An 8,744-nucleotide genomic window follows, 5' to 3' on the forward strand; every position below is an offset into this window, starting at 1 on the left:
CTTTTGGTTATGTTCACTTTCTTATTTGGTATACTACTTTTACTAATAATCTTATTTCTAATAATGCTACTTTATTTTCCTTGCAACACTCAATCACAAATTGTGAACCTACAGGTTTAGAGACTTGGTATGCAGAGAGACACGGTCTCATTACACTCATCAATAGATTATATGCACGTGGTGGCCTAATAAGTCATGCCTCTTTCCTATTTTCAATTATTAATTTTTTTGTGATGCATTATGTATTGTGGATTAATCTTTGGTTATTTATATTGCAGAGGTTGTTTTGACACTCAATTGCATTAAGATAAGCTCTCAAATAGTAAGGAGCTGTAGAAGTTACTTGGATTCATGGAGTACATGTCCTTTCCTTTTTTGGCCCTATGGTCCATGCAAACTCTTTCTATGTAGCTTTCCTTGGATATGTTTCTTATCCTTTATATAGACTCACATTTTGTGATATTAATGGATACATTTCTCTGTTTGTTTTGGACTCTCCTCCCTACCATTCCATGTATTTTTATGAGATATCATCATCGATACTGTACTTATTTGAATATTAAATCAATAAATTTTTCTTCCCAGCATCTCACAATGTATGTGTTTCAATAATAATTGTGTACTCAATTTATAAATATTTTATAAAACATCGTTTAACACATGGGGTTGGAAGGGTGGTAAGATAGCATGCCCCGCCACCTAATCTTTTTTCTTTGCAGTAATGTCGCTATTAACATTGCAAATTACCGTGTACTTGTCCTTATCTGCATTAAAAAATGTCACTAACTATGATATTAACAAATACATTTCTATATTTTTTTGGACTTTCCTCCCTATCATTCCATGTAGTTTTATGAGATATCATCATTGATATATTAAATCAATGACTCTTTCTTCCTAGCATCTCATAATGTATATGTTTTGATGATCATTGTGTATTGACTTTATAAATGCTCTATAGAACATTGTTTAGCACATGGAGCTGGAAGGGTGGTAGAGCAACATGCCCTGCTACCCAATCTTTTTTCTCTGCAAGGTCGCTACTAGCATCGCAAATAACCTTGCACATGTCATTTTTGCATTTAAAAATATCACTATGTCAACATTGTTATTTGCATCGCACAAGCAATGCACCAACGAATTTGTAGAGATGTATATATTGATGGTTTTAATGATGACAAGGGTAAATTTGTATGAATATTTTCATCACTTTAGACATTGATATATGGGCTATATCTTGTAGTGTATCCACATTGACGTGCATATGATTACCAACATTTAACTACATATACTTGTTTGCATTGGCCTCTAAAGGCACAATCCATCATTAGCTTCATCATGCATAAGCATTTCAATTGGCCACTTGATAATGCTTCCAACTACTTTTAACATTGTCCTTGCTCTTAGTGTTGGAGAAGAAGCATCCATGCATTCTGAATACTATCCACTACATAAATAGAGACACAAATATTACAAATATATTTAAAGTCGCATTTTTTCAAAAGAGTTGGTGGAATGAATGATGCCATATCTCTTTCTTGAGTTTTCACAAGTCAAGAATACTTTATTCCCAACTTTCCATATGGATTATACCCACGAGATCCATTAGGGCCAAACATGCTTCAAAAAAGGCACTTGTAAGAAAATGACTAACTTGCTAATTAGTTAAGATTTTGGAAGAATGAAACCGCCAATTTGGTTGCTCAAATGTGATTAATGAGAGAATATTTGGTTCATTGAAGGGATCAGCCATTAATTACCCTCATCTTTTAATTCATGTCATGGTCAATTTTTTTACAATTTTTATCTTGAAACTTGGGAGATTTTGTATTTTTGAGATATATGCACCAAAATCGTGTTCATCTACTCTCACGTCTTCTTTTCACACAACAACCACTCTTTCACTATTCTTTTCTTTGTGCTCACTTTCTTATCATTATGAGATTCATTTGTGGTTGGTCTACTAAAATGTTTAGCAATAAATAATACATATATGAGCACATGCAAGTATAAGCTTACCATTCAACTCGATCTATTTTTTACATCTTGGAGAAGTATACATAATCAAGTATTAAGAAATGAGATAGAGGATAACAAATTGTGAATACAAGGAAAGAAACATATAGATTTGTGGATAGATGGAAATATTTATCCCAAGGATCCTTCCAGAGGTAAACCTCTTAATGTTTTTAATATTCATGACTACATAAGATACGTTGAAGAAGGTTATAATGGGATGCTTAGCTATTGTACAAGGTTATGCTTTGCATCTTACACATACATGGCTCAAATGCATAAAATAAGAAAAGTATTATTAATTGCACATACAAGCTTTTCTGAGCTAACAAATAAGATTTAACTTCTAGAAAATGATAATAAGTCATTACAAGACAAGCTAGCATGCTTAAAGGAAACTCCAATAGGATTTAGAGAGAGGAAGAGACCATTAAAAAATATAACTAGCTTGTGCGAGAGAGTTTTAAAAAAACAAGACTAAATCTTACAAAGAAATATGTCTCCAACATATCAAGCATTAATATTCGAGAGAGTCAAAAGAGAATCAATCTTTTAAAAGAGACAATGAATAAGAAAGATAATTTGAGGATTTTTAAGTCACCTCAAAATGTGGATTTTACAGGCCCACCTCTCAAAGAATTGATAAAGGACTTAAAGGACACAATAAAACCAAACGAAATTATAGAGACATGTAATACTATGGGTATTAGTCGAAAAGGTTATTGTGCTATCTTTAGATTATGGTTAAAAATTTTTAATGTAATAAAATACATGCATTTGGATTGCCTTAGGGTCCTTGTAGTATCGGTTGCAAGGACTACTATGAGTCAAAAGATTTCACATGTTTTTGGAGAATACATTTAAACTGAAGGATCTATGCCATACGAAAAGACAAAAAGAAAATCTAGTTTTAAATATAATGCATTTAACAATATATGGATTGATCTAAGAAGAGTACAGATTGCAATGGTTTACATATATAGACTCATAGTAGAAGAATGTCACGATGTTTTAAAGTTTACCTTGAAGTTAGATAAAGCACAAATTCAAAAATGACAAAAAATGAAAAGAGTCACCATTTGTATAATGAACAGGGTATTGGACTATAGCAATGGTGGGGGTCAAGCACCACTTGCATAAGTTCCAGTCTAAGATGGAGATTTTGTGGGTTGGTGCAGCTCAGGTATACCAATTGAGAATCATAAAAAATTGAAATGGTTGTTCACTCATATAGGTATTCCAAACATTGAAATGATTGTTCACTCATATAGGTATTCCAAATATTATTAAGTATCAAAGTGAAAGAGAAGTATTGATAGTTGATGGGGTTGCTAATTTTAATGTGAAATGGTATATGAGCACTGACTTAAAAACTATCAAATGTATGCTTAGAATATGTAATGGGACAAATGTAAAATATCCTTGTGTTTATTACATGAAAAGTGTTGGGTCTAAAGATTGGAGCAACTTATGCCCTGCAAGAAGAGCCTCAACTAGAGACTTTATAGCTTTGAGTAAATTTAAAAACAAAGAAGACATATGGGATTCCATTATTTTAATTCCTCTTAGAAATATTCATATTTGTACGTCACATGCAGAGATTAGAATAATTAACAAATTTCTCAGGTTACATCAAGACTATGCATACTCGATTAAGCCCTTGTCTTTAGTAGATGAGTGTATTGACAAATGTGAGGCATTACTTTTAAAAATGGGTTTTCATGGAGATCAAGTTTACTTAAGAAAAGATCCAAGACTTTCAGGAAAAGCAAGAGACGTCTTGGTTGATGTCTTAATGGGATGCTCAAATGCCAGATGCATTTTAGGAAACCATATAGGAAAACATGTGTGTATTACTTGGGAGTATTGGAGAGAGCTGTGTGGAATAATGGCAAATATTACAAGCACATTGTGACTTGCATTTCTAAGGATGGAGATTTAGAGACACCTCGATGTCTTTCTAAAGCTCCTCAATCAAAAAACGACAACATACACATATCCAAAAGAGTTCAAATGTTTGATTACAAATCTTGTTCAAGAAATAAAGGAGACATGGGAATAAAAGAATATCACACTTTATTTGGTAAGAGAGAATATTTAATCCTAGTTTTATTTGACAAAATTTCCAATGGTGTAAAATGATTGTTACTATCTTGTATTTGCAGCATATCCTTCATATCCATGGGCCTTACTTTGTAGAGGAGCATGTCCCCCTAGCAACTTATAGCAGCCAAGGTATGGAAAAATCTCACTATCAAGCATGTTCAAGTTTTTTTTGAAGCACAAGACATGGAGGAGGAGTTACAAAAATCAATGCTCTTGAGGAGCTATTCAATTGGTTTTTTCAATGATAGCTTCAAAGAATTAATAGTAAATATGACAATGAAACTTTAGAACTCATAGTATTTTTCAAGATAGAAAAGTACAAAGCTAGCTCTCAAGAGCCTTTACATCTTCCTCCTCCTCAAGGACCTTTCCTCTATAACATAGAAATTTTCTTCTCTTGTAGGCAACTATGGATTTTATATAAGTTCGATTTGCTGCCAAAGCATTAGATGAGAGGGCCAAAAAGTATCATGATCTAGAACCAAAGAAACCAAGAACGTAACCAAAAATCCTAATTGTTACTACTTCTCCAAAAATAGCACCTTGTGTGCACTATACTATAACCTAAAGAAACCAAGTAGCCTTGTAAGTGCCTTAATGCATAGTATAGGCCATGTTACTTCCTTTGAGAAGATTTTATGGAATAATAAGAAAACACGAGGATCAATCCTTGCCAATTAATAGCCAAGTGCAATATCTTTCAATGAAATACCATAAGCTCTCGACCCTTTCCCCGATCCCAAGAAGTTATTACAATCTTCAATGTCCAACTGCAAAAAAGATGAATATCAAATGAAAGTTGAAATCAAACATATTAATGTATCTTACAAAATTGGAGATAATAGTACAAATTAATTTTCATCATGATCTAGCTTAGTTGGATTCCATATATTGATTGATGATAATGTCTCATTGGTATCTTGCAATTCTTTAACATACTCCGACTACTCTCTTCCAAAATTGTAAATTCCAAGTCGGCGGTCTTGTAGACGGTTGAACTCCTCATTAATAATCCCCAACTCTTTCTTAGCATCCTTTGCCTTGTTGAAACAAAGAGAAAGGGCATCCTTGGCATAAATAAACTTGTCATCTACAATTTCAGTGTGTCCAGTTCAACTCTTCTTTCAATTCATTTTCAACATCAACTATGCCATTCTAGCATCAAAATCCTCTATAATGGTTGCTAAACAATAATCCTCCTTGCAATTTAAGAGCCTTTGGATGTTTGATATTAGTATGCATTCCTTGTCCTAATAGGAAAATTTGGAAGAGAAGAAACAATATAGAAAGAAGGGGAGTCCGACACAATATCTACATTTACATGGCTTTCTTCAATAATGGTCTCAGCTTTAAATTGGGTGATATCTAGTTTGTCAACAATATATGCTTCTTACTCTGCTGAGGGTCCAAACATTTCTCTACATCCTTCTCATTGGCCACCTCAACCAAAAGGTAGAAGCTAGAAGATTTTGTTGCCTCCAATTGTTATTCATAAGGTTTGATAGGATATTTAACAAGAGCATATACAATGAATGTAGCTGCTTTTGACATAAGCTTGCATTTCCTAGAATGAGTTGAACAAAACACATCTAGTGCACAAAACATGACAAGAGAATGAGCTCCACACTTGTGAATAGTGACTTCTCTGAAGGTGAGGTCCTAATAGGTATGTAAACATATTCCTTTGTATCCTTTTCAACCACATGCAATGCTAAACTTTCAACCATAAGCAATGCTAGACTTTCAAACTCAGCAAACTCTTTCACTTTTTTTTTTTGTTAGAATTCACCACATGGTCAATATTCCAATCAGAGTTTGAAATATCCTTTGCAATTACATAGCAAGATAACTCCATGCCATTCTAAAGAAGAAAGTCTCTGAGCCTTTCTAAAGGAGAAACCTCTCCGATTTAAGATAATCTAAGAACCCTCAATGGTGACTTACCTTTGCCTAGAGATTTCTTAGGCATTCCCACACTTGCTTGTTGAGCAAGAAGAAGAAGGGAAGGGAATTTCGGGAGAAAAGGGAGCACAACCAAAATCCCTTGATCCTGAAGAAAACCTTCTTCTTTTCCTCTTTGAAGTTACCACATTCAGGAGCCTTGAATATCTTTTGCATCAGACATCGCCAGGTCCACGGTATAGCACGAGTAGAAGACCCGACCATACGAAAAATATATCCTTGCTTTGTATCGTAAAATATCAATATGGTGCGAAAAAAAACTTTTGCACCTTACAAACTGTACTCCTCGCTTCTTATCGTCCTTTCAACAATAAGTGAAAGGAAACAACACCTAAAATAATAGAAGAAACTTGAAAATAGCTTCAAAAGCCTAGAATAATTAAAGTGTAAGGTTCCGTAAAAAAACAAAAAAAAAGTTTTGTAACTTGTATTTACACAAAATCGAGGTGTCTTTCCACATGGATGACTATGGCAAACCCTTGCTAATTATAAAATACCATATGTCACGAGCTACACCAAGTATATAAGATCAGCCCTTTCTTATTGGCTTATTTTAGTCACCTAGCAAAGTTGGAGCTCCTTGGTTATCCAAAATACAACATGAGGAATCCTCTTCATAGCTTTGTGTTTCTTACCTCTCGCACTGTATTGGCTCTCCTTTACACGTGCATGTTTACTCCTCCACGATACGGAGCAAAAAGAATCCTACTAAGATTACAATTTTCTACGCTCATGCCATATTAATTGCTCCACAATACAGAGTAAAAAGGATCCTACCAAGATTACGCTTTGCCATGCTCACGTCTTATCAACTACTCCATGATACGACACAAATAAGACCTTGTGGAGATTTGGCTTTGCTGCTCTTGTGCTGTATCAGCTTATCCTCTGCGTGCCATATCAACAATACCTCCAGTGAATAGTTTTTGATTACTCTAGAGCAAGGATAGTGAATGAGAGGCAAGGCCATCAAAGGTTTCATAATTTGTCCCTCTTGAGATCCCTCCTACCCTTGGTTTTTCCTAGTCTCATGCCATGCAATCAAAGTAATCAAGTTTAGAGACTGTGTCTTCTCCTCCTGCCCAAGGCAAGGTCCATGTGGTTAATAACCAACTCTATGATCTTGCTAGACAGTCCTCTCCTACAACTATCAAGGTTTCAACTTGCCCTAGAGCACTTAATGAGCCACCAATAGATTAACCTAGACTCTATTTTGCTCAAGGAAGTAAGCCTTCCAAGCCAAGGAGAAAGAGAAAGTCTAGGTTTTACTATATAGAGAAGTGTTTTAGTAAGATAAGGAAGGCCCAAAGAGCTACATAGTATGTCATTCCAAAGACAACTTTTATCAGGGTTGTCAAGGATATTTCAGATAGATTATCAAGAGTTGACCAAAACTGAACTGCAAAAGAAATGACAGCTTGTAGTGATTCTTTGTCTTTAAGAGGCAACTGAAGACTTCGTTATTGACTTTATGAATGATGATTACATTGTTCTTCTCATGCTCATAGGATCACCTTGATGAACAAAGATTTTAGGATGGCCAACAGAATTAGGTATAGGTTCGATAAGGTATTAAGGCCCTTGTCTATTACTACTGATAAAAAAGCCTTTGAGATCCTTAACATTCTCCCAAAATTATCCAAGAAAGCGAAAGAGCCAAAGATCAAGGATGTGACACATTTATACCCAACAAGAACCACGTCCTAGCAAGAGTTTTTCCAAAAAGAAAAAATGCAAAAGGTCATAGAAACTGAGGATAATGTTTGCAAGATAAAAATTTGTTGTGCTTGGCCTTGTTAATTATAAGAGGATGGGTGAGGTGTATGGACAAATGGTGTCAATGTTTCTTGCACTTATAAGGAAGAGGACTAATCTTAGCATATCTCCTGAGGACAAGTCCATGCTAGTTAAAAGGGTCAATGGTCAAATTCTATAGTTTATTGTTGCATAAGGTAAGACATTTTGACTCTCAAAATTTTTAGTATATAGAATGATTGTGATGTTGATTGTAAATAATACTCCTTTATTTTTGCTATTAGCTTTAGGGCATTGACTACTTCTCTCGGCCAAGAAATCTCTAAAATATATTTATTGTTGATCCACTATTATTTGTAGAATTGTTTTCGAGATCTAGTAACCACATATTCAAGAATTTGAAAATTTTCATAAAGTTTGAGAGTCTTACTAGTATATTATTTTCATTGTAGGTTTGGAAAGCCCTGAACCTCTAGAGGGCTTCCCGAATCTACCCCCTTTTTCAAACCTCCATTTTTCAATCAAAACCCCCTTCCCTTCCCTCTTTCTCACGTGTAATCTCTCCTTTTCTCTTCCCCCTCCCTTTCTTTATTAAAGTCCTCCCCCCTTACCTACCTTTTTTAAATTAAAACCCCCTCCCCTCTCTCTCACTTATAATCTCTCTCTTTCTTTTCCCCCTTCCCTTTTTAAATAAATTCCTCCCCCTTCCCCTCTCTCTCTCTCTCTCTCTCTCTCTCTCTCTCATTTCTAGGGCCTAGGCTCTCTCTCTCTCTCTCTCTCTCTCTCTCTCTCTCTCTCTCTCTCTCTCTCTCTCTCTCTCTCTCTCTCTCTCTCTCTCTCTCTCTCTCTCTCATAAATCAAAACTCTCACTCACACACACTCTCACACTTAGATTAAAATTTTAA

The sequence above is a fragment of the Lygodium microphyllum genome, chromosome 21 (genome assembly GCF_053477565.2).
Source record: "Lygodium microphyllum isolate KBCC chromosome 21, Lygodium_microphyllum_v1.1.10, whole genome shotgun sequence".
Taxonomy (NCBI): Eukaryota; Viridiplantae; Streptophyta; class Polypodiopsida; order Schizaeales; family Lygodiaceae; genus Lygodium; species Lygodium microphyllum.